This window comes from Stylophora pistillata, chromosome 9 (assembly GCF_964205215.1).
Source record: "Stylophora pistillata chromosome 9, jaStyPist1.2, whole genome shotgun sequence".
NCBI classification, from domain to species: domain Eukaryota; kingdom Metazoa; phylum Cnidaria; class Anthozoa; order Scleractinia; family Pocilloporidae; genus Stylophora; species Stylophora pistillata.
The window spans coordinates 3,676,266-3,703,863 of NC_142527.1; the positions used below are offsets into that span (position 1 = coordinate 3,676,266).

The window sequence follows — 27,598 nt, forward strand, 5'->3', positions numbered from 1 at the left end:
ATTTGGGCCGCGAAGCAACAAGACAACAGATCGAGAGTACCGTCCAGCTTGGATTAAGCTGAACTGTGTGATCTAATCGAAGATTTAAAGGAATTCTTGTTTCTCGAAGGGAACTTCAAGTAAGTACAATACGAGAGGTATGTTGAAATATGTCATCAAGCTGTACTACTTTAAATGTGATACGGTTCCGCTGAGTGGCTAAGCGGAATCACAATATCACTGAAATGAGCCGAGGGAAAATACTACGTAGTTCGTTAAATGTCCGCGCGTATTACATGTCAAATCATCTAATAAGGTTGTATGTATCGACGATGCACAGGGTGCACTGATGTTCAATATATGAAAACTTAGGAAGCAGATAGCGCTGATTTATGTTCAATATCTTTGCTTTTTGAGTAATTTCAGTTAGCATGCAAGTATGCAACACAACATTGAAATAGTTGCATCGGTATTTTGTACGCAAAGGGCTATCCCAACAAGACGCCGAAGGATATCAAACATTTCAATGCCCTCGGTAGACTTTTTCAATGTGTTTTGAGGATATAACAAAGGGACTTCTTTATCGAAACTGACTTAAAACTGATCATGTAATAAGGCGGTTTTCAAATTAACAGTGTTAAAAATAGAGAAAACAAAAGGATTGATCAACTATAACAGCAGCTTCGTGACCACATTGTGTTTTAATGTTTTGGCATTCAGGGTTACTGAGCGGAAAGAATTTTTCAACAAGACTGCAAAGGAACAAGACCACAGATCGAAAGTACCGTTCTGCTTGGATTTTAAAAGTTCTGAAATGTGCTATCTGACCGAAGATGTACAAGGCTCCTCTTTTTGAGGCCAAATTCGAAGTATTGAAGGTATAATACGAGAGGCGAGTGAAAACATTTGATCAAGCGGTATTAATCAAATGCGATGTGATCCTGCGAGGTAGCTGATCGGAATTACAAAATTAGTCAAATATGCTGAGGAATTATGTTTCTCTGGCTTTAACCAAGTGGACGCCTTGGGAAATTAGAAATTCTATGCTCTCAGTGAGCTTTTAGCATTAAATTTACTGGAAAGGGCTTTATATTCCAACTTAATCAGTCACAGGGTGGTTGGGGGGAAATAGGAAAAAATCTTTGAAAACCTTAAAACTGCAAAAAAAAACAAAAAAAAAATTCAATCAAAAGCGAAAACCGCATGAAAAACTGATAAATTTTCCCATTCCTGAAAAATCCCTGTCGATCCGATACAGTGATGACAAGTGAAGCATAAAGAGTAAACTTAGATTATTTCATCACAGTATTTAAGGCTGCCATGGACTTGCATAAAGCTCAGGTGGTGCGGCCTGCGACTGCGGTGCATTATCTTTACAATTCCCAAAATGGCGCTCTTACCATGTGGTTGCGGCGTTTCGAAGAGAAAAGTTCAAGTCCATTTTTTCCCTACTGCCATATATACGGACTAGAATGACTGAGAATTCAAAGATAAACCCTTCCACAATAACTCGAGGCTACTGATTTTTTTAATAATTATACAATTTATATTCTTGTATTTTTGCTGTAAGGATGAAAGGATGCAAATCCCTGTGAGTCGCACTTCATTCTCTTATTTCTTTTCTTACTATTCCTTTCTTCTATTTGACCAAAAAGTACACCTAATTACTTCTCATAGATAGAAGTAATCATGGAGTGTATCACACTTCAGCGCACCTCTTGCTGTTTTCTCGGAATTTTTTTCTTGCAAAGCTGGGTGCTGTAATTGTTTCCTCGCGCGAAGTTGGTAATATAGCCTTACTATATCGGAGAAACTGACAGATTTGACTAGAAATTGTTCCTCTCCGACTTTACATAGGCAACAATGAACAAAAGAACGCATTTTGGCAGTACCTGGAATTCCCCAGGTAAGATAGCACAGAAAATAAGCTCAAACGAAACAAAGGAAAGCAGCGTCAAAAAAGACCAGCTAAAAGAAAGTTGTTTTCTAGGGCAAGCACTTTCATCCTCTCACCCGGAGATCACATGGAAATGTGATTGAAGCGACATTTGAGCCAGAACGCAGCTCGGTCGCGGGCCCTCTTGTCTTCTATACTAGCATCTGCTTAAGTTGTTGGCTTTAGTTCGGACGCTCCCTCTCGAGGGGTCTTTGCGGGCTCACATTTCGAAAAGCAGCTGGTAATGGAGCCCAGTTAAATTAATAACATTCTTCCAAACGTCCACTATAGAATTGCAATTTTGCGGTCGCAAAAGAATATAGTCTGGAAACTTCCATCGAAAATCCCTAATCTAATATTTCCATTCGCGAACTAAGACTTGAACGTTTGGAGATTCTGTTCCTTCTTGAAGTCCTTGAGGTTCTTCTGCTGCCGGCGCGTGAAGCACGTTGGGAGCCATAGTTCACAAACTGATCAGCCAAAGTGTTTCACAAAGCAAGATGTAAAGTGATCTTTCTTTAAAAAATCAAAAGGAAAAATTTTTAAAGAGAACCCATCCATCATGAATAGCATGGAACTTATGGAATTAACATTTAGCTTTGTGTGTTTTTTATTTTATCAGGCTTAACTGGCGAAGGCTTAAATAAATCGATGAATTGAGCGGGATTCCGCGAGACCTGGTCGTTGAGAAAAATGGCTTTACAACCTTTCACAAACGAGCAATTGAATTACCTCAAGTTTACCTTCGTCGTGCTCAATGAAATCCCCAAGGCATTACGCCAAGCTTTCAAACAGATGTGGAACAATACTTTCGCGTCACTTCCCGGTTTCCAGCCCTGGGATGACTCTAATGCAGTACGTAACTTGTTCTTAAGTACTGAGGGTGGAGTAACCAAGGTCCCCACACATCTCTCCTATGATGAATGGGATTGTACAGCCCTGTTCCAGGCCACCATCTATGCACGGTCCTTTGCTTTGCCAGACAGCAAAGGCCATCACAGGATACTCCATGACTTGTACTTGAAGCCCTGTAAGTTACCACGTGGTACTTTCCATTCTTCTGTAGTTAGCCCCACTGGAAATAAAGCTGAAACCTTTGCATTGGCGATGGATCAGCTTCGAATGTTGAGAAATTCACTCTGTCATTTAAATAAATCCGAATTGGACAAAAAAACATTCGATCAATACATTCAACTCGCTAAAGACGCAACCAAAGCCCTGGGAGTTAGTATTGGTCCCATTGATGCTGTTGGAAGTTTGACTGAGTCTGACTTTCCTACCGAGAAAGTTCGGAAGTTAGAAAATGACGTCAGAACAGAGCTTCAAAAAGAAAACGAATTCCTCAGAGAAGTTAAGGATGACTTGCAGCTTATACAGAAATCTCATCAGGAAGGTGCTGAAGACGTAAGGAAAACAATCAAATCTACAAATGCTGCCACCCAAGAAAAGATTGAAACCAAGTTTGCCGAGTTTCAAGCTCAAAGCAGAATTGTCAGGGAAGATGTTAAAGATGAGCTACACAACCTACAGCGATCGCAAAAACAAGACACCGAGAACCTGAAAGAAGCAATCGAAGCAATCGCTGCTAGTCAAGGAAGGATTGTTGAGAATACTGCCGAGTTAAGCCAAGATGTGAAAGACCTAAGGAAGAGGCAAATTCCAGGTAAATGACAGCTGATCTGATCACAATTTGAACCACGCGTTTTCAGGGTTCAATTTGACGATTTGGTGATGCTTAATACCTTTTTTCACATCACTCACGATTTAGTGTCCTTCACAGACGTCTTGTTTCCTTGGCACATAATGCCAAGAGAAAACAAGTTTAGTTACGAGGCAAAAGGGAACTGCGTGAAAAAATACTCAGAATTTCATTTCTCAACATTTTACGTTTTTATATACACTTTCATAAGACAGTAATACTGCATCATCTAATTCATCCATTTCTATGGCGTTTATCAGCGCAAGAACGAGGGTGACCTGTGAAAAAGAGACCGGAAGTCACATGAAGTCTGGATTTTAAGTTCATTTCAATCTTTACTACTGAATAACGCATTTGCGCCACATGTTAAATGATTAAATGTGAATAAAAAGAACAAACATAAAATCTACTCGACTGATGCCTCTTCCATGCTAAATGCCATCACAAGCTACAGAATAGAGCACAGTTGAGTGTTATCTATTTGTTTGGTTTTGTGTTTTCTTTTTCTTTCCCTTGTACCAATACAAATTTTAAGTGCATACTAAATTATCATGTCAAAGGCGCTTCTTTAATTATATTTTTTGCCTAAAACAAACCTTCCTTGTAGGATTTATACCATGCGCTTTACGACTTCATCTTCCTCCCAACTTTACTGGCCGTGGCAAAGAATGTGAAGAGATTATTGGTCACGTGACTTCGGAGTCGACCCGTCTCGTATCAGTCTGGGGGTCACCAGGGTTTGGAAAGACGTCTACCGCAATCGTTGTTGGTCACCAACTTCAAAATCGCGGGCTACCTGTCTACTTTATCTCACTGCGTGGGCTTAAGTCAAAAGGTGATTTAACCTCAAAGCTACTCAGCCACTTTCGAACCGGAGAATCGGAGAATCAGAATTTGACACCTGCCGATGAAATTGGTTTCATTTTTAAAAGGCTATCGGATCCATGCGTGTTGATTCTCGATAATGCCGATGATTTGCTTGAATGTGGCGAGCCAAATGTAAAAGAGGAGACTGTGAATCTGCTGAAAGATATTCTCAACCGTAGCGAAAAGGTCAAATTTCTTTTAACCACTCGGGAGTCAATGGCCTATTTGCATATGTCCCTACATGGACACAAGTCCATCAGAATAGGAGAACTCGACAACTCATCCTCAAAAGAGTTAGTGGAAAAGCTTCTTCCAAATTTGAGCGCTTCTGAACCAACAAAAATCGTGCAAATATGTGGGCAGGTGCCCTTAGCTATATGGTTGTTGTGTAAGTCACTCCCCGAGGATTCCGTCCAATGTAGTGCAGATCTTGACGACTTAATGCGGACAAAAAATAACCCACTCGAATTGTTGGACAACCCAGAATTTACCAGTGATGCTAGACTTAAAACCCTATTTGAATCGTCTTTCCAGAGACTTTCTTCGCAGGACCAAGAAGCACTGGTGTCCTTGAGTGTTCTTCCAGATAAATTTGATCTTAAGATTGCCACAGCTGTTTTAGGACTAACGAGGTTCACCGAAACCAAGAACGTTTTGGGAAGACTGCAAGGGAGGGCTCTCCTGGATAAAAGCTCCAGTTCGGATAAATTCTCCATTCACAAACTCTTACAGTCATTTGCAAGAGACAAGGGTGAACATATCATGAAAGAAACAATTCTGAACGCAAACACTCGCTTTTTATCATTCTACATTGGATTTGTTGAGAAACTTAATGAGATGTTCCTCACAGGACACTCCATGAAAGCATTGATCGAGTTCTTCAACGATGAAAGAAGCATTGTCCAAAGTTTGATGGATGGTTGTTCAGATTGCAAGATAGCGGACAGAGTTTTTCAAGTTTTGGCAAAAGCCGAGTTTTTTCTTGATACTGCTTTTTTCAACAACGAACCTAGTTTTGAAAAGATTTTTCAATCCGCAATAGAGGCAGCTAGCCAGCTTGGACGAACTGTTCTCCACAGACAACTACTTCAGTCCAAAGCGTTCGGCTATATGACCTGGAGAGAGAGTGGAAAAACAAAGGTGTTGCTTTCGGAGGCCAGTAAACTTCAAAGTTCAACGGCTACCATTTGTCCAGAAGAGAAAGGCAAACACTTGTGCTACTCTGGCATCTATAAGCTTGTGGTAGGAAAGACGGAAGATGGAGTAAGAAGTTTACAAGAAGCTATTTCCCTTCTGAACAAAACTGCTGAACACAAAGTTCTGAGACTTATGATACTTCAAATCCTCGCTATTTTCTATCGATGCGCAAAAGGCGATTACGAGATGTCAGCCACGTTCTATGATAGAGCCGTGCAAGAATGCAGAGAAGCAGGAGACATGCATTTATTAGTAATTCCGGACAATGATGGAGAAGCAAATTATGGGAATGAAGACAGAGTACCCTCAAGTACAGAAAATCTTGGAAACGAACCAGTTCAAGTTGGAGTGACCTATATTGTGAGCAAAGCTATTGCAAAAATATCTTCAGCTGAAATCATTGAGTTTTCAATCAAGTTACTGTTCGGAATGCTTCAAGGCATTGAGTCAACCAATGAAATGACGAAACCGGGCTGGTTTAAATTTGAAGAAAACACCATTAGCATGCTGAAAAATTCGCATAATTATCAGGAAGGTTTATCACTAACTCAGAAACTTATCACCTATCATCTAAGTTCACTACAAAAAAGGACAACGGACGAAGAGCACGACAGCTTAAGTATGCACAAGGAGGCTCTGGCAAAGTGGTATTCGCTTCGAGGACAAAATCAACTTTGCCTGCGTCTATTCTCAGAAGCTGTCAGTTCAAAACAACATGCTCTAACCATAATCTTGGAACTCTTCGGTGAAGAAGATAGGAAGACCGCCCGTGCACATTGCGAATTAGGGTTATCAAAATACGCACTAGGAGATTATAACGCAGCTGCCGAGTCCTACAAGCGTGCACTTGACATCGAAATTCAATTGCTTGGAGAAGAACACCAGGAGACCGCTAGCAGTTACAATCAGCTGGGGCTTACCCAATATGCACTTGGAGATTACACCTCAGCCGCAGAGTCACACAAGCGAGCACTTAACATCAGACAAAAGGTATTGGGTGAAGAACATGAGGAGACCGCTGATAGCTACTATAATCTGGGGGTTACCCAATATGCACTTAAAGATTACACCTCAGCTGCTGAGTCACACAAGCGAGCACTTAACATCAGACGAAAGGTATTGGGTAAAGAACATGAGGAGACCGCTGAGAGCTACTATAAACTGGGGGTTACCCAATATGCACTTAAAGATTACACCTCAGCCGCAGAGTCACACAAGCGAGTACTCAATATCAGACAAAAGGTATTGGGTGAAGAACATGAAAAGACTGCTGACAGCTACCATAAGCTGGGGGCTACCCAATATGCACTTAAAGATTACACCTCAGCCGCAGAGTCACACAAGCGAGCACTTAACATCAGACAAAAGGTATTGGGCGAAGAACATGAGAGGACTGCTAACAGCTACCATGAGCTGGGGGTTACCCAATATGCACTTAAAGATTACACCTCAGCCGCTGAGTCACACAAGCGAGCACTTAACATCACACAAAAGGTATTGAGTGAAGAACATGAAAAGACTGCTGACAGCTACCATGAGCTGGGGGTTACCCAATATGCACTTAAAGATTACACCTCAGCCGCAGAGTCACACAAGCAAGCACTTAACATCACACAAAAGGTATTGGGTGAAGAACATGAAAAGACTGCTGACAGCTACCATGAGCTGGGGGTTACCCAATATGCACTTAAAGATTACACCTCAGCCGCTGAGTCACACAAGCGAGCACTCAATATCAGACAAAAGGTATTGGGTGAAGAACATGAAAAGACTGCTGACAGCTACCATGAGCTGGGGGTTACCCAATATGCACTTAAAGATTACACCTCAGCCGCTGAGTCACACAAGCGAGCACTTAACATCAGACAAAAGGTATTGGCTGAAAAACATGAAAAGACTGCTGACAGCTACCATGAGCTGGGGGCTACCCAATATGCACTTAAAGATTACACCTCAGCCGCAGAGTCACACAAGCGAGCACTTAACATCAGACAAAAGGTATTGGGTGAAGAACATGAAAAGACTGCTGACAGCTACCATGAGCTGGGGGCTACCCAATATGCACTTAAAGATTACACCTCAGCCGCAGAGTCACACAAGCGAGCACTTAACATCACACAAAAGGTATTGGGGGAAGAACATGAGAAGACTGCTGACAGCTACTATTACCTGGGTGTTACCCAAGTTACACTTCGAGATTACATCTCAGCCTCTGAGTCACACAAGCGAGCACTTAACATCAGACAAAAGGTATTAAGTGAAGAACATGAGAGGACTGCTGACAGCTACCATGAGCTGGGGGCTACCCAATATGCACTTAAAGATTACACCTCAGCCGCTGAGTCACACAAGCGAGCACTTAACATCAGACAAAAGGTATTGGCTGAAGAACATGAGAGGACTGCTGACAGCTACCATGAGCTGGGGGTTACCCAATATGCACTTTAAGATTACACCTCAGCCGCTGAGTCACACAAGCGAGCACTTAACATCAGACAAAAGGTATTGGGTGAAGAACATGAGAGGACTGCTGACAGCTACCATGAGCTGGGGGTTACCCAATATGCACTTAAAGATTACACCTCAGCCGCAGAGTCACACAAGCGAGCACTTAACATCACACAAAAGGTATTGGGGGAAGAACATGAGAAGACTGCTGACAGCTACTATAACCTGGGTGTTACCCAAGTTACACTTCGAGATTACATCTCAGCCTCTGAGTCACACAAGCGAGCACTTAACATCAGACAAAAGGTATTAGGTGAAGAACATGAGAGGACGGCTGAGAGCTACTATAACCTGGGTGTTACCCAATGTACACTTGGAGATTACAGCTCAGCCGCAGAGTCACACAAGCGAGCACTTAACATCAGACAAAAGGTATTAGGTGAGGAACATGAGAGGATGGCTGACAGCTACTATAACCTGGGTGTTACTCAATATGCACTTAAAGATTACAGCTCAGCCGCAGAGTCACACAAGCGAGCACTTAACATCAGACAAAAGGTATTGGGTGAAGAACATGAGAGGACTGCTGACAGCTACAATAACCTGGGTGTTACTCAATATGCACTTAAAGATTACACCTGAGCCGCAGAGTCACACAAGCGAGCACTTAACATCAAACAAAAGGTATTGGGGGAAGAACATGAGAAGACTGCTGACAGCTACTATTACCTGGGTGTTACCCAAGTTACACTTCGAGATTACATCTCAGCCTCTGAGTCACACAAGCGAGCACTTAACATCAGACAAAAGGTATTAAGTGAAGAACATGAGAGGACGGCTGAGAGCTACTATAACCTGGGTGTTACCCAATGTACACTTGGAGATTACAGCTCAGCCGCAGAGTCACACAAGCGAGCACTTAACATCAGACAAAAGGTATTAGGTGAAGAACATGAGAGGATGGCTGACAGCTACTATAACCTGGGTGTTACTCAATATGCACTTAAAGATTACACCTCAGCCGCAGAGTCACACAAGCGAGCACTTAACATCAGACAAAAGGTATTGGGTGAAGAACATGAAAAGACTGCTGACAGCTACCATGAGCTGGGGGCTACCCAATATGCACTTAAAGATTACATCTCAGCCGCAGAGTCACACAAGTGAGCACTTAACATCAAACAAAAGGTATTGGGGGAAGAACATGAGAAGACTGCTGACAGCTACAATAACCTGGGTGTTACCCAAGTTACACTTCGAGATTACATCTCAGCCTCTGAGTCACACAAGCGAGCACTTAACATCAGACAAAAGGTATTGGGTGAAGAACATGAAAAGACTGCTGACAGCTACCATGAGCTGGGGGCTACCCAATATGCACTTAAAGATTACACCTCAGCCGCAGAGTCACACAAGCGAGCACTTAACATCAGACAAAAGGTATTGGGCGAAGAACATGAGAGGACTGCTAACAGCTACCATGAGCTGGGGGTTACCCAATATGCACTTTAAGATTACACCTCAGCCGCTGAGTCACACAAGCGAGCACTTAACATCAGACAAAAGGTATTGGGTGAAGAACATGAGAGGACGGCTGACAGCTACAATAACCTGGGTGTTACTCAATATGCACTTAAAGATTACACCTCAGCCGCAGAGTCACACAAGCGAGGACTTAACATCAAACAAAAGGTATTGGGGGAAGAACATGAGAAGACTGCTGACAGCTACTATAACCTGGGTGTTACCCAAGTTACACTTCGAGATTACATCTCAGCCTCTGAGTCACACAAGCGAGCACTTAACATCAGACAAAAGGTATTAGGTGAAGAACATGAGAGGACGGCTGAGAGCTACTATAACCTGGGTGTTACCCAATGTACACTTGGAGATTACAGCTCAGCCGCAGAGTCACACAAGCGAGCACTTAACATCAGACAAAAGGTATTGGATGAAGAAGATGAGAGGACTGCTCACAGCTATTATAGCCTGGGGGTTACGCAATATAAACTTAAAGATGACACCTCAGCCGCTGAGTCACACAAGCGAGCACTTAACATCAGACAAAAGGTATTGGGTGAAGAACATGAAAAGACTGCTGACAGCTACCATGAGCTGGGGGCTACCCAATATGCACTTAAAGATTACACCTCAGCCGCAGAGTCACAGAAGCGAGCACTTAACATCAAACAAAAGGTATTGGGGGAAGAACATGAGAAGACTGCTGACAGCTACTATAACCTGGGTGTTACTCAAGTTACACTTCGAGATTACATCTCAGCCTCTGAGTTACACAAGCGAGCACTTAACATCAGACAAAAGGTATTAGGTGAAGAACATGAGAGGACGGCTGAGAGCTACTATAACCTGGGTGTTATCCAATGTACACTTGGAGATTACAGCTCAGCCGCAGAGTCACACAAGCGAGCACTTAACATCAAACAAAAGGTATTAGGTGAAGAACATGAGAGGATGGCTGACAGCTACTATAACCTGGGTGTTACTCAATATGCACTTAAAGATTACACCTCAGCCGCAGAGTCACACAAGCGAGCACTTAACATCAGACAAAAGGTATTGGGTGAAGAACATGAGAGGACGGCTGACAGCTACTATAACCTGGGTGTTACTCAATATGCACTTAAAGATTACACCTCAGCCGCAGAGTCACACAAGCGAGCACTTAACATCAGACAAAAGGTATTGGGTGAAGAATATGAGAGGACGGCTGACAGCTACTATAACCTGGGTGTTACCCAATGTACATTTGGAGATTACAGCTCAGCCGCAGAGTCACACAAGCGAGCACTTAACATCAGACAAAAGGTATTAGGTGAAGAACATGAGGAGGCCGCTGATAGCTACTATAACCTGGGTGTTACCCAATGTACACTTAAAGATTACACCTCAGCCGCAGAGTCACACAAGCGAGCACTTAACATCAGACAAAAGATATTGGGTGAAGAACATGAAAAGACTGCTGACAGCTATTATATCCTGGGGGTTACCCAATATGAACTTAAAGATGACACCTCAGCCGCTGAGTCACACAAGCGAGCACTTAACATCAGACAAAAGGTATTGGGGGAAGAACATGAGAAGACTGCTGACAGCTACTATAAGCTGGGGTTACCCAATATGCACTTAAAGATTACACCTCATCCACATAGTCACACAAACGAGCACTTAACATGAGACAAAAGGTAGATGGTGAAGAACACGAGAAGACTGGTAATAGCTACCATAAGCATGGGGTTACCCAATATGCACTTAAAGATTACACCTCAGCCGCTGAGTCACACAAGCGAGCACTTAACATCAGACAAAAGGTAGTTGCCGATGAAACCATTGAAGACTCATCGATCGTAAATGGAGAATCATATGCGTCGAGAGCTGCACGTACCTCTGGAAATATTGGAAATGATATGCCAAAGAAGCGGGTTTCTGCTTTTATTTAAAACAACGTGCCGTAGCGGCCGAGAACCGCTTTCTTTACACCGTCTAAATCAGCGACTGCTCGTTCCGTTTTCGACGTTTTTTCGGTGCTGAACATTGAATTTACAGACATACAATGCCTCCAACGAAAACTTAATGGGGAAGTCGTCGTGACTTTCAAGTCTGAGACCGCCAAAGACAGGTTTTTAAGCTTCAATTCTCTAAAACTTGGTTCAGAAAACTACGCCCTACAAGATGTTGACAAAGCGTTAACATTTCTCACCATCTACGACGCGCCCTTTGAACTATCAGATTTGGCGATAATTAAACGCCTAGCACCGTACTGTGAGGTGTTACACTACCGGAGAGGTAAGCATTCTTATGCTCCCGCTAATTACAATGGCTTTCGATACTACCGTGTTCGGGTTTTTAAACCTATCCCTAGTTTCCTGAGATTTGGAAAGTTTCAGATCTTCCTGCGACGTAATGGCCAAGTTCCCACTTGCCGCAAATGTAATTGTTCTGGACACTTTGCTAATGACTGCCCCAACAAGATTTGCTTCAATTGCGAAGGCATTGGTCACGAGGCGTCAGAGTGTCAACGCCCCGTTCTATGCTGTATTTGTAAAGAGGAAGGCCACTTGGGGGTCAATTGTGATTACTCTTGGGTCTTTCCACTCACTCACTGCGCCGAAACCGATGAAACGGATGAAGTAAACATTGATGTATCAGACGACCATGGTTCTATTGACGAAAATGCTCCACTTGCCTCTGTTCTTCTTCCACCCAGACGATCTTCTGAAAATTTTCCTCCGCCATATCCGCCCGTCAACGAAGAACTTGCTGAGAATTTGCCTCCCGTCTCCCCCCCGCCTGACGACTTCAATGAAACTGATCAATCTTCTCAACCGGAACAACCTTCTCAACCTGAACATTTCAACGAGACTCAGCCACCCTCTCAACCTGAACAGTCCGAGCAACATTCTAAACCAGAAAAACCTTCGCAACACTCTCAACCTGAACAGCAACACTCTCAACCCGAACTGCCCTCGCACAATCTCTCCGAACAATCTTCTCAACCGTCATCCGTCTCTTCTGATTCCCCGATTCTGGATCCTCATGGTTTCATTGCTCACAAATCCATCAAGCCGTCATCCCGTCGCACACCTGCTCGCTTGCCTGATCTGTCCCTTGCCTGCATTCGTAAACCTACTACAACTACACTCACCACCGGAAGGCCACGCTCATCGATACCTGTTCCTACCACAGCTTCATTTACCCTTGAAACCGAAAATGACATGGAAACCACCCATGATCTCAAAAGAAAATCATCCGATGTATCTCCAAGTCGAAAGGAAACTACCCCCACGGAAAAGAAAAAAGGAAAAAATAGACACTCTAAAAAGTCCAAGTAAGTTTTTACTTTTTTAAGTGAGTCTTTTTTCCAAGTTATTTCAAACTCTTAACTATTAATGCAAGGGGGCTAACAAACCCCCTTACCTACAATTTCTTGTTTGATTTGATCGAGAAGTCCAACTGTGATGTTTGTTTTGTACAAGAAACGTTAATTCATTCTGAATCTACTATCAAATCTCTATCCCGTAGATGGCTGGGCCGTAGTTTTTGGTCCCCTGCCTCCGGGAAACAGGGTGGTGTCGTCACCTTGATTTCTTCGAAATGCTCAAACGAAATCGTATCTTGGAAGAAGGACTCACAAGGTCGTATTGTCAGTGTTTTGATCAGGTGCAACGACTTTGATATTAATCTAGTCAATATCTACGCTCCTACCAATCCTACCGAACGGAAAAGTTTTTTTGTTTCCATTCATGCATTTTTCATTCCCTCCCCTGCGACTATCATCGGAGGAGATTTCAATTGTTACGACAACGCTCTCGATAAGTTTGGTGGGAATATCTCTATACACAAAGACTACGAATCTTTAAAGTGATTTCGCGCTTTCAGATGTTTGGCGAGATTTGCATCCAAGATCAAGAGAATTTACGTGGTTTAATTCCACACGGTCAATTGGGAGTAGACTTGACAAGTTTTTAATTTCGAAAGATTTATTATCACCCAACGTTAAGTGTGACATTCGCCCTTGTTCGATATCCGACCACGATTTTGTTTTTCTTACCTTTGATATTTCCACCGTTGTAAAACGCGGTCCAGGCGTTTGTTGTTTTAACAACTCTCTTTTGAACGATAAGGATTTGTGCGCTACTATAGAGAAACTAATCGATGATCATGTACGTTTTTTATCTTGTTTTCCGTGTCTTCAAGATTGGTGGGAGTTTTTAAAACAGTCTATTAAAGAAGAAACGATCTCCTTTTCCCGTAAAAAGCGAAGACAATTGCAAAGAGACCAGGTAATTTTGACGAACAAATTGATCCGTCTTCGTCAACGTTTAGTTGACGGAGACAGTTCCGTTATCCCTTTAATTTCTGACACCTAATGCCGTTTGAAAGCCCTTCGAACTAAACAAGTCGAAGGAATCATTATTCGTAGTAGAGCAGAATGGCTAGAGGAAGGCGAACGCCCCAGTCGGTACTTTTTTAATTTACAAAGAATTAAAGCTCAACGATCCCACATCTCTTCGGTTTATGATTCTACCGGTGTCGAAGTCTCCTCCCAAGAAGAGATTGAAAAAGTTCATATCGATTTCTACACTCAGCTCTTTTCCGAAGAACCGATAGATGCTGCTCTTCAAGAAGATCTTTTATCCTCTCTATCACGGAAATTAACTTTTGATCAGGCGTCATCTTGTGAAGGCGAGATCACGCTTGACGAACTTACTCTCGCTATGAAAAATATGAATAGGAATAAATCGCCTGGCCCTGATGGCCTTTCGGTTGAATTCTACGCTAGATTTTGGGATCGTTTAGCTCCACTTTTATGTCAAGTTTTAAATGCATGCTACCAAACCGGAGAGATGTGTGATTCTTTGAAGATGAGCAACACACGCGTTATTTTTAAGAAAGGAGATCGTAAGAATCTGAAAAATTGGCGTCCGATTTCCCTCTTAAACGTTGATTATAAGTTATGCTCAAAAGTTCTCTCTCTTCGACTCTCTGAAGTTCTGGAATATATCGTTGACCCTGATCAAACTTGTTCTGTGCCCGGACTCAAAATTACTTCAAACTTACATTTACTTAGAGATATCTTAGATTACATCGACCGCACGAATGAAGCCGGCATTTTGCTCAGTTTAGATCAAGAGAGAGCCTTCGATCGTGTTAATCGTACCTTTCTGCAAAGCCTCTTACCCCGTTTTGGTTTTGGACCGTCTTTTTGTTTTTGGATCAACACTTAATATAATGGGGTCAATATGCGTGTTATTGTTAATGAATGGCTAACCGATGCGATTCCTTTGTCTCGTGGGGTAAGACAGGGGGATTCCCTCTCTCCCCTGCTCTATGTTTTGTGCGTTGAAACTCTCGCATGCAAAATCCGAAATAATCCTAAAATCGAAGGCTTTCTCCTTCCGGGCGCACATGCTCTCTGCTATAAAGTTGGAAATTATGCTGACGATACGACCTGCATAGTGAAATCTTATCGCTCGCTGCAAGTTCTATTCAACATGATTAATATTTACGAGGGTGGCTCTGGAGCACGCCTTAATCTCACCAAAACAGAGGCCACTTGGTTGGGGGCGTGGCGTAAGCGCGACGACCAACCACTTGGCCTCAAATGGGTGATAAAAATTAAAATTCTAGGTGTTGTTTTCGGCCGCGATACTGAATTAGATAACTGGCAGCCAAAACTAAAGAAATTAGAAAAACATCTAAATTTATGGAAATCTCGCTCTCTTTCTCTTGTCGGCCGATCACTCATCGTTAACACCCTCGGAATTAGCAAGCTCCTATATCTCTCTACAGTTTTGTGTGTCCCAAAATGGGTAATTTCTAAGGTGAACGCTTTAATCTGGCCATTTGTCTGGGGTTGTCGAATTGAAACGGTGAGCCGAGCGACCTGCCACCAATCTCTTAGCAGTGGCGGTCTCGGCATTTTGAATTTCCTGATCAAAGGTAAATCTCTTAAATTAGCCTCAGTAATTTCTAATCTAGATGATCGCGAATCAAAATCCTTTTATTTGGCCAGATATTTTCTAGACTCTAGGCTTGCCTCCTGTCGCTCGCAGTGGAGCTCTCTTCGAGATAACTACACCCCGCGTACACAGATCTTGACGCCCTATTATGAGAATGTTCTCTCGGCGCTCACCACTCTACGTGGGATTCTCTCCCGCACGGAGTGGTGCGATTTTGAATTTTCTTCCAAGAAATGTTATCAAACTCTCTTGAAGGAAACTCCACATCTCCAATTCTTCATCGCTTTTGGACTCCCTTCCTTCCGATTGACTTTAATCTTGACAAATTTTGGAATTTAGTGCGAGATGACTTTTCTGAAAATTATAAGAACGACATACTCTGGAAAATTGTACTTCGCGCTATTAAGGTCCGCGATTTTCTAAAGAATTGGGGATATATCGACTCAGATAACTGCGCCTTCTGTTCCCGTAAAGAAACTATAGATCACTGTTTTCTCAATTACCCCCGTACGAAATCTGTATGGACCCATTTTTCCCCTGTTATCTCCTCTATCCTTGGAACTAGATTTCTCCCATCCTGTACCTATGTTTTCTTTTTTCGTTGGACCCCCACTAGTCCAAAACAGAATCGTATTGCCCGCTTTCTAATTAAGGTAATTCTGTACAGCATCTGGAAATTTCGAAATAAATCTACCTTCCACGATGGGAATGACCCCCCTGAGGGTATAATTCGCTATGCCCTCAGCGAGACCAAAAACAGAATTGCGTGCGACTACTTCCGACTCTCGTTATCTAACTTTAGAAAAGCTTGGGAGTCCCCATCAATTTGTACAATTGATGGAGACTCCTATAGAATACTGTTGTAAATAGATAACCTTTGTAAATAGATAAGCTTTAGTTAACATTTGATTAAATCAACTTGGAATTATTTAAAACTTAGAATTAGCATTAAACAATCCTAGAGTTACATTAATATTAGTCTACGTTAGCCCTAGCCATACCAATATTATAGATTAAGCTTATATTCATATTAGACCTAACTATTTTGGAATTATTTATAACCTTACATTAATATTAGTAATATCTAATACTCGTAGATAATTAACAACTCTTAAACTTTGGAACTTTGGAATGTTTATTAATAATTAGTTGGGGCCAAGCCCACGTGCGTTAGCACTTTTATTTTGTAACTTATCTGGTTTGTTATGAATAAACCCTTTTCAAAACTTAAATTGGGCGAAGAACATGAGAAGACTGCTGACAGCTACTATAACCTGGGTGTTACCCAATTTACACTTGGAGATTACACCTCAGCCGCAGAGTCAGACAAGCGAGCACTTAATATCAGACAAAAGGTATTGGGCGAAGAAAATGATTGGACCGCTAATAGCTACCATAATCTGGGGGATATCCAATTTGCACTTGGAGATTACACCTCAGCTGCTGAGTCACACAAGCGAGCACTTAAAATCAGACAAAAGGTATTGGGCGAAGAACATGAGGAGACCGCTAATAGCTACCTTAATCTGGGGGCTATCCAATTTGCACTTGGAGATTACACCTCAGCTGCTGAGTCACACAAGCGAGCACTTAACATCAGACTAAAGTTATTGGGCGAAGAACATGAGGATACCGCTAAAAGCCACGATAATCTGGGGGTTACCCAATATGCACTTTAAGATTACACCTCAGCCGCTGAGTCACACAAGCGAGCACTTAACATCAGACAAAAGGTATTGGGTGAAGAACATGAAAAGACTGCTGACAGCTACCATAATCTGGGGGTTACCCAATATGCACTTAAAGATTACACCTCAGCCGCTGAGTCACACAAGCGAGCACTTAACATCAGACAAAAGGTATTAGGTGAAAAACATGAGAGGACGGCTGACAGCTACTATAACCTGGGTGTTACCCAATGTACACTTGGAGATTACAACTCAGCCGCTGAGTCACACAAGCGAGCACTTAACATCAGACAAATGTATTGGGCGAGGAAAATGAGGAGACCGCTGATAGCTACTATAGCCTGGGGGCTACCCAGCATACACTTGGAGACCGCACCTCAGCCCCTGAGGTAGACCAGGGAGCACTTAACACGAGACAAAAGGTATTGGGCGAAGAATATAAAAAGGCCGTTAACAGCCACTATAATCGGGGGGTTACCCAATATATACCTAATATGTAAAAAAATTAAGTAGGTTGATAAATCCGTGTGGGGATTTTTCGATTTTCTTACTGCTTGCCTTGCAATTTTTCTGTCAAGTTTACCGATTTAACCTAAACCGATTCGTTTTAAGTAGGAGGCCATCGCGGAAGATGCACCTAGCTAAACGAAATTCTCTCACACGATATTTAAGGTTAATATCTTGGAAGTCTTTGGACCAAATTTTAAGGTAATCCGTATAGTCTATAGACCCTATTAATTCATTCAAAGAAGGCACATTGGCGTATACATGAATTAGGTTTTTTTTTTCTCACATCTCATGAGACTCTAAGCAAATACATATTTTGCGGGTAACTTTCCAACGGTTATTAAGGCACCTGTGACAGACCTTAAGGGTTCTTTGGCTCAGTTCTGCCGTTAAAGACCAGAATCAGTAATCCGGTTTGGCTTTTCCTGTGCAGGAAAATGTACAATAGGCACCACAAGGCAGTTTTTAATTGGCGTTCAGTGATGTGGTGGACTTAGCCTAGGAACGAGGTTGAATTTTGGCATCGACTGTTTCAGGCTTGAAGTGCTGTGCCGCAAATAAGCGATAACCAGGCTTTTCACAGTTTACACTTATCTTCCGAATGAACTTTTGGCGAACAAAACAACCACACTTTCCTGACAAAAAAGGCTTTTGGAAGTTACTGCCACATATCTTTCATTTCCATAAGTCAAAAAACTTGCGGTCCATAGCATGGCTTTGGTGGTATATAGTTCAGAGGCAAAAAAACTTTAGAAGTTTGTTATCAGATGTGAGCGGGAGAAAACCTTGTAAACAAAGATCATCGCGTTCAAATACATATATTTATTGAGCGACTGTTGGGATAAAGTAGACATAGGAATGGAAAATGGAGAAATTTGGCTCGTGCATGCAGAGAAAGATATGAATTGCAGCGTCATTATGTGATGACTTTTGCAACCAGAAGTTTAATAAACGTAGGATTTTACTTAGTATTGGTTTTGTAGGAAGCCTGAGGTATGAGTTTATCATTCTGCAGAGTTGGATGGTTACCATCATTCTGGACTTCTCCGAGAAACGGTGTAAGTCACAAAGTGACTCATTCCTTGTCTGTTGACTTTGCTGCAGTACTTACACTAGTCCCCGCATTTCATCTGGCGATTTTAGTATTTCCATTTTGTCATGGCATCAATTTGTTCCTAAGTCTTAATCTCCATAACTCTCCATGATAACAAACAATGAAAGGCACTCAACAGCGATTTTGCTTAAAACAGCAAGGCCTTCAATTCGTTCCCTCTGAACCGTATATCCGGCCAGATTATAGGTCCGTGGCCTCTTGTTTCAACTGGCTTACGTATCCCGCAGTAAAACTTGATGGTAAATGATCGAGTGTGAGCAGCGAAGATTGGCTAAACCACGAGCCTTTATCCGTTTCGGTGAGATTCTTTGGCCATTCCACTTCGAATTTCATTACCTCGTGTGCTGACAGCCAGGCTTTATTTTTTACTTTTGCCTGGATCCTTGGACCCTTCTCCTTCTATCTTTCTGCATTCACTGTATAGTTTTGACGTATACAGATAGCAAAGATTTCCTTATGCACCCGATATCAGGAGGTGTTTACGTGATTATACCTCAAGGAAGAGGATGTCTTGCCGCAAGAAACCCTATGGGAGTCATTTATGTTGACGTGTTATAATTGCCTATTCACACTTTGGCGGGAAAACGAATTCAGTTTCAAAATACGTTTTCGTAAATACTTCGCGAGCGTTTCAATATTTTACACTAATTTTTCTTGGAAACTATTCTTAAATTATTAATGAGTAGTTTGGTATAAAAATAAAAAATTGGTTTTCGAAGGTGAACCGCATCCTTAACATATCTTAGTATCTTAATTTCTTCAAAAACCCATGTTTTCTGACCCGTGATCTAATTCGTAATCCGATCCTGGGTTTGTCGACGACGCTCAAATTGAACCACGCTTCGGCCGGCGATACAAAATTTTTGTCAGGAAGTAACGATAATCAAAACAAGAAGTTTCCCGGACGTTGGCAATCCAACTAAAAGTTTTCAAAAGGTTCTCTTTCCATTCGCTGTTATGATTGGTCCACAAAATATTATCGCTAGTTGATTGGATTCTCGGGAGAAGATTAACTCCTTCTTAAAGCATGGTCGGCAGGTTTCTCCTTGCGGCAGGATCATAAGTAGTGGAAAAAGATGAGCCGATATGGGTCTCCCATCGATACGATACCGAGTAAGGCATTGATGCTTTTCTTCGATATCGATACCGATACTGTGACGCCATGGTACTAAATAGTAAGTCACGTGATTTGATTGACGAAATTTATACCGTATTAGGGACGTACTTAAGTCGAACCTCACGTTCGTCAATGAGTTCACTTTTGTAGCGCTCACACGCCACTACTTAGTCTGGTACACTGCGGTGCTCATTGCCCAATCTCGAGCCCAAAGTCTTTTCGGCTCCTCGCCAGTGGTTAGTTGTTGGTGTGATACAGGGCGCGGGCAGGTCACATGCAGTATCGGAAGTAACGATACATTTTGCTGGTATTCTAACCCTAACCTATAGTTTGTATGAAAGCGATCATAGTAGTAGTAAACCCTACTTATAAATCGAATGCAAACATGGCGTCCAATTTGAATCGTCACTGTTTTGGACCCACTGGCCTCGTCTTCACGTGGAAACACAAAAGGATTACTACATGTGTGAGGGGCTAGTGAGTCCAAAACAATGGCAACTCAAATTTCACGCCATATTTGCATTCTGTGTATGTAGCAGTGGAACTGAGGCCTCAAAAAAAAATTCAGGCCCATGCGGGATTTGGTTCATCACTGCGAGGATCGCTTACACATATTTCATGAAACCGCAGAACCGTTTAGGATTTTTGTACAGTCTTGTTACTTGAGGCAGAAATTTTAAATGTATGACTTTGTTTTTCAACGTACACTTCAGACACTTGAAACCCATCTCATTGTAAGTTAATGTTTTCTACCCTAGCAGTTGCTGACTCATTCTCCATGCATAACTAAATAATTGGCTTGGACAGACACTTGTTGATGAAAAGAATGACGTCATAGAATTTCTGCAGTTTGTGGGTATTCCAGTTCCCAAACTTACGATTTTTCTTTTCTTTGAAACTCTTTTGAGTAAAACTCCCACATCATGGTAATTTCTGATATTTCACAGCCACAGATTAATTGACCATGGAGTTTCGTATTATGTTCTGCCTACCAGACTTTAGTTTTCCCTCCCTTATCAAGCAAACGAGTGTAAAATCTTAACTCCACTGATTTCATTGCTTTAGGATTGCCTTGGAGAAAATCCAGTGCACAAGGCTGCTCGTCGTGGAAGAAGTCAACGCTTGAGGTTGTTACAGGCATTCGGTGCTCCCTTAACCCTTAAACTCCCATGAGTGACCAAGAGAGAATTTCTCCTTACAATATCAATACAATATAAAGCAGACAAGTGATAAAAATAAGAAGAAAAAGAAAATCGGGGGATTATCAGTTGATCTAATACCAAATTCTCCAAACTAAAATCATAAGAAGAATTACTATTGAGATCTTGGAAGTGAAAGGGTAAAGGTATCTAGCACCTAGGTCCCGGAAATTAGTGAACGATATGTATGGAACTCACTGAGTACTCTAAAGAAGACTGCAACTGGTCCTGACCAAATTCCGTATTGGGTGTGGAAAGACCATGCGGAGATCCTCACTCCAATCATTACTAAGCTATGGAATTTGTCTCTCGCTACGCACCAATGGCCTAGATCGTGGAAAAGGGCAAGTATAAACCCACTGCCAAAAGTTGATGTTCCAGTGGCAAGAGGGGACTTCCGGGGGATCAACGTAACCCCTGTAATAGCAAGAGCCCTGGAAAAGGCAGTCTATAAGATTCACGCCCAAAGGCCGGTAGAAGAACAGCTGTTGAATAGTCAATTCGCGTATAGAGAAGGAGGGAGCTGCACAGATGCTCTGCTACTTATACAGAATAAGATCTGCAAGTTTCTTGATGATCCCAAGTGCAAGGCAGTGCGGATGTTCGCGATGGATTTCAGTAAGGCCTTTGACTCTGTGAGCCATCAACTCCTTGCTGAGAAACTTAAGAGTCTACCACTTAACCCGTATATCATAAACTGGTGGTTAGGTTTTTTGCGAGATAGAAAACAAAGAGTTATTTTCGGGAATCATGTCTGTAATTGGAAAACAGTTAACAAGGGCACAACCCAGGGTAGTGTTTCAGGACCTTATTTGTTCAATATATTTCTTAACGATCTGGAAATTAAATTAGGGAACGAGACACTTGGTTTCAAATACGCTGATGACTGTACGATTATTGCTCCGGTATATTATTATAAAGATCACTCTGTAGACTTAATAAATCAGTTTTTACAATGGGCAAGCCAAAATAGAATGAATTCAAATTCTACTAAATGTAAAGAGCTTATTATGTATAAAAAAGGTCACACTGCCGAGGCCTACAAAAGTATTTTTGGCATACCTCAGACTAGTACAATAACCATTCTTGGTCTCACGTTTCAGCCGAACTGCAAATTCAGTACTCACCTAAAAGAAAAGTTAGGTAAAGCTAATAAAGGGTTATACGTTATCAGATGCCTCCGCAAGGAAGGATGTAGCCAAGCAGAAGTAGATGTTTTATTTAATTCCATTGTCCTACCTAATATCACTTATGCTCTATCTGTGCATGGGGCCTCTGAGTCAGAGCTAACTATAGCCCAGCAGTTTTTAGATCGTTGTTTTAAACGTAAATACATATCTAAGAAATTAGTGATAGGTGACTTACTTAAAACGCAAGATCACAAAATTTGTCGCAAGGTTTCAACTATCCTGAGCCATCCTCTTAGAGCCTACTTCCCTGAGACCAAGATCACGAGGTATAATTTGAGAAATAAATCCCCTGTCATGCCCGCTATTCGCACAAACCGTTTTAAGAATACATTTTTTAATAGAATTGTTTTTAAGTATAATGTAGCTTTGTGAAAGTGTACTTCCTGTATTAGATGTAACATAAGATATGTAATTTTATCTTTTGAACAATAAAGACACACGAACACACGAAGACACCATGCTCACATTTAAACATGACTCTTAAATTCCAAGGTTTCGTGTTTGACAAAGCTGTCAATAAGAGCTTACCAGAACCTCTTGACAGTCCGCCATTTCTTGCCAGCTTTTTTTCCCCTCATTACACCATCAGTCCCGGAGAAAAGTTGTACAAAATTGTTGAAATAACAAAACAGTTTGTACAGGACATTCTGTGTTTTTTTAGCTGGATGCATTTACCCTTAGCAAGTTTAGACAAATGATTCAATTGCACGTTAAGAGTTTGCGTTGAGGTTCTTGTGGATGTTAGCAAAGGCTTGGGAAATTTTAACTGAATAGTCCCTAATCATGTGCGTAATTTGATGAAATAATGATGGTGTTTACGATACCCTGGCCCCCAACTGGTTTTTACTTGTTATCAACTTTCAAATTTATTGACAGCACTGGTTTGAGCAAGTGAACCTTTCACCCTTGTACCCCTTCGGCTTACAGAAAGTCATTTCAATTTGGCGCTATCTTAAGATACTACTTGACTCGCTGATATGCACCTGTCTGACATACAAGTGTTTCTATTCCCATCACCTGTTTGCTGAAAAATTTACTTTAATTGTAAGAAGTTCAATGCTCGACTCCATATCTGTATAAGCTGTTTAATCTGAATCGTACAATGTGGTTGACTAAAAGGAAAACAATATTACTGAATAAAGAAAACGAAACGGAACGAAACAAAATAACACTCACAAGATTTGTAAGTCTGAGACAAACGACATCTGCGAAAACCCAAAACTTTACTCACACGTTCGCGAGGGGGTCTAGACCATAATATGCATATCTAACCCAGTACCGCGCAGTTAGGGTAAAACTAAATATGACGTATTGTAATCAGCAAGAGAATTTACTCGTTAATCACATCTCTGCGCGAAAAAGTTAACCTTCAGGTACAGTATAAGACAGTCTTCATATTAAATAGAGCATAACCAACCTCTATTATCTTTCAGTAAATTTAACATGTACCGGCAAACACCCAGTGACGTTGCCTCCATGCCTGGGTTTGAACAAAGAGTTCAGCTCTCGAGAAATCCCAGCCTTGCTACAGGTAAACACTTTCTTGGTCAGTCATACCGTAATAGTGATCTGCTAATCAAAACAGATTTGTAGGTCACTCAATTATGTTTCTTTACACTTTATCTTTATAGTAGTTTTATACATTTAAGAATAAACACTAGCGAGAAAAACACACAACGTTTCGATGACTCCATGTCATCATTCTCAAGTGAGAAGAGAATCGAATAAAAATGAATAGTTAATTTATACCGTACGAAGGTGGCAAACGTAAAAACTTTAAAATATCTAAAATATTTAAATAAATAATTGCGCGTGTTGAGTTCGTAAATGTAAACTATTAAATAAATAGTTTCGCGCGTATGGAATCCGATTGTTTGTTCAAAGAGGGCTTCATCTTCTTTATGAAAAGCATTTCATGAACTAAACAGTCCAGTTTCCCGGTGCACTTTTTAAGTACGTTGAAACGCTTGGTCAGGTCGCCGATGGTTTGTAGGCCGTGGTCGTTCTTTAGATGTTTGCCGATGGCCGAATTACGGTGCTCATTAATACGTTGATGTAAATGCCGGCTGGTGTGCCCGACGTACTCTGCATCACACAGATCACATTTATAATTATATACAACGCATTGTTGGCTAACTATAGGAGGTTTAGGCTCACGTACTCTGAGATCTTCACAGATTTTGCGACTCTTGAACACGGGATGAAGGGTGTGATCGATTTTGTTGCTTAGATCTGATAATTGCCTTTTCACTGCGTCAGCTGACTTTTGATCTTTAAAAGGCAAAACCACTCGGTGAACAGCATTTTCGTTGACGGATAATTGAGCTTGCACTCCAGGGTTTTCCGACCTAATTGAGGTGACAAAGTGAGAGATGGTGGAATTGATGAGGTGGTCGGGATACTTGAGGTTTGTAAACATCATCTTTAGATGATCACATTCAGATTTGAAGGACTCCCATGTGGACGACAGGCGGAATGCACGATTCAACATGGTCGTAAGTAGTGATTTCTTGTACCTTTTATCGACGTGGCTCTGGTGATGAAGCAATAGGCCTGTGTTTGTTGGTTTCCGATAAACACTAGTTTCTAGTTTACAGCCTTTCTTGAGCACTTCCATACCGACAAAATATAATAAGGTATACGGTATAAATTAACTATTCATTTTTATTCTCTTCTCACTTGAGAATGATGACATGGAGTCATCGAAACGTTGTGTGTTTTTCTCGCTAGTGTTTATTCTTAAATGTCTAACAAAATCTAATGTCATTCGAGTAGTTTTATACTATTTATTACTTCATAATTGATGAATTATCTTCTTAAATTCCAGTGTCCAGTCAGAGAAAAAGTAAAAGATTACTTGATGATGGAGACTACCCAGAGCAAGGAAAAAGACCCAAAAATGGTTGGTATTTTCTCACATGACTATCACTATTCTAAATAGACCTTGTTCAGTGATGAGTTAAAACAAAGTATTTAAATTTAGCGCTACACCTTACGAATATTCTTATCAATAAAATCTCCTGATGAGTGGGTAATTACGAAACAGGCTTGTAGGAATGAAAGCGTAGTCTTAATATTTTCCTAACCCAACATATATCTATAAATATAGAAAAATACGAAGATTACGCTTTGATCCCTACAAGCCTGTTTCGTGATTGCTCACTCATCAGGGGATCTTCCCCTGATGGGTGAGCAATCCTGAAACAGGCTTGTAGGGATGAAAGTGTAGTATTTGTATTTTTCAAACTCAACATATATTGCGCTCTACTTTTATGTATATACAATATATGTATGTATAACATCTGCAGGACTGTTTCGGCCCTCTGGGCTTCATCAGTGCAATACTGATTCTAGGATGGGCCTCATCAGTGCAATGCTGATTCTAGGATAGAGGTAACGCCAAATAGCCACCCCTAATGATTCCACATTTGTGGTTTCACCTAGGCCATGCCAGAGTGCTCAAACTAGTAACCAGTGAGCATGGCGTAATTTCATGACCTGACCTATCCTAGAAGAGTGCTCAATTTAGGACTCGAAAGTAAAGCTTTGTAATGCCAAAGAGCTACATATCATCAGGGCTTGATCAGTACAAAGTTGTGCAAACTAAGGCTAGTTAAATTTATACTATAGGCTGCTAAGGTTTGTTAATGGTAAGTTAATGGACCTTCGGCGAAGTGCATCCGAACTCTCCAAAACTAAATTTAACGCTTTTTCCCTCATTAGCTGCAGAATGACGCGAATGATCGACCCAATGAAGAGCGATCTACTGAAACAAGACCGAACAGCAAAACTAAGTTTAATTTCTTGTTGATTCATTAAAAGTAATGTACATTAATCGTGATAACTAGTAATCATCGAAGATAAGGAAAGTGCGTTCGATCTCTAGTAAAAGTTTTTTTATTGTACTGATTGCGCAGAAATATTCAGGGAAAGTGGATTGTGGGGTGCTTTTGGTCAGTGCCATAAACCAGTGGCAAAGTTGAACACAACAATAAGGTTTAATAGTTCAACATCTTAGTACTGCACTTGATACAATGGCAGCGACCAAAACAACTAATAGGACAACATTGAACAAACCGATATATCATGTTTAACAGTAGCATACTAAGTTGGAATTCAATGAGAAACTTGCGTAACTCAATATGTCAATGTATTTTGTGGTCTATGGTTTAAAAATTACTTTAGAACGAGATGAGTTCACTACGTTGCAATTAAAAAAGAAAATTGTATAACTCAACATGTTAACGTATTTTGTGGTCCACTTGTAAAATTACTTTGTAACGAGATGAGTTCGCTAAGTCGCAATTCAAAACGTAATTTGTGTAACTCAAAGTACAAAAGCGAGGCTTTTCGGTAGCAACCGTTGCTCAGGGCAAAACCCTATACTCGTTTCTATGTGCGAGTGCGAGTTGTTTACAATTTGTTGTAGCGTTTTTTTCGAAGATATTCCCATAGCACACATAGAGGTATGAAAAGAATTGCTCATCAATCTTTTTTAAAATGCTTGGGAGGCATTTCAAGATCAGTAGACTCATTCCATTTTGTTTGCGAAGCCTTTTGTAATGCAAAAATGTACGTACACGGGCGCCTTTGGGAAGTTTCATATGAAGAACGTCGCGACTAGAATCGCTTACAATCGCTAGCAGGTTCTACATTTTCTGTATTTTCCGAGGATATGCTTGCAATTATACTTAGGCATAAAATTAAAGAAATACGGGTATATCGACGATTCAAGACATAGTTATGTTATGAGTATTGGTCCCGGACGGACCAATACTCGTGGTCTTGAAATAAGTGAGGAGAATTTGCTACCTTTCTATAATCAAGAAATGGCTAGATATTCTAGTCTTCTCGGATAAGGACGAATAAATCGTAGGCCCCGTATCCTGGCAGGGTTAGGGGTAGGAGACGTAATTTCCCACGCACGAGATTACTGTGTGGTGGATGTCCTCTCCTGGGTGGGATGGGTGGGTGTTGGCCCTGAAAAGCCCCTATGGGGAGTGGCAAATTAAGCTATGTAGGTATGTATGTTTTTATGTTATAAATGTTAGCTTTCCTGTGCCATCTGTAGCCCTGCGCAAAGGAAATACGTCAATTGTAATGAATATCACATTGTTTAATAAACCTTTAAACTTCTGTGAACTGTGCCTAAAGCCGTTTTCTTTTTAAATCTCTT

The 27,598-nt window shown here is 41.3% G+C and overlaps 1 pseudogene across 1 annotated transcript; it reads left to right on the forward strand.

Annotated features, from left to right (window-relative positions):
* Positions 1-27,564, forward strand: LOC148722834 (uncharacterized; annotated as a pseudogene). The gene is made up of 6 exons (XR_015991492.1): positions 1-3,578; positions 4,222-9,818; positions 17,341-17,717; positions 21,099-23,953; positions 25,250-25,324; positions 26,146-27,564. The product of XR_015991492.1 is annotated as an uncharacterized LOC148722834 (transcript).
* Positions 27,565-27,598: the final 34 nt, after the last annotated feature.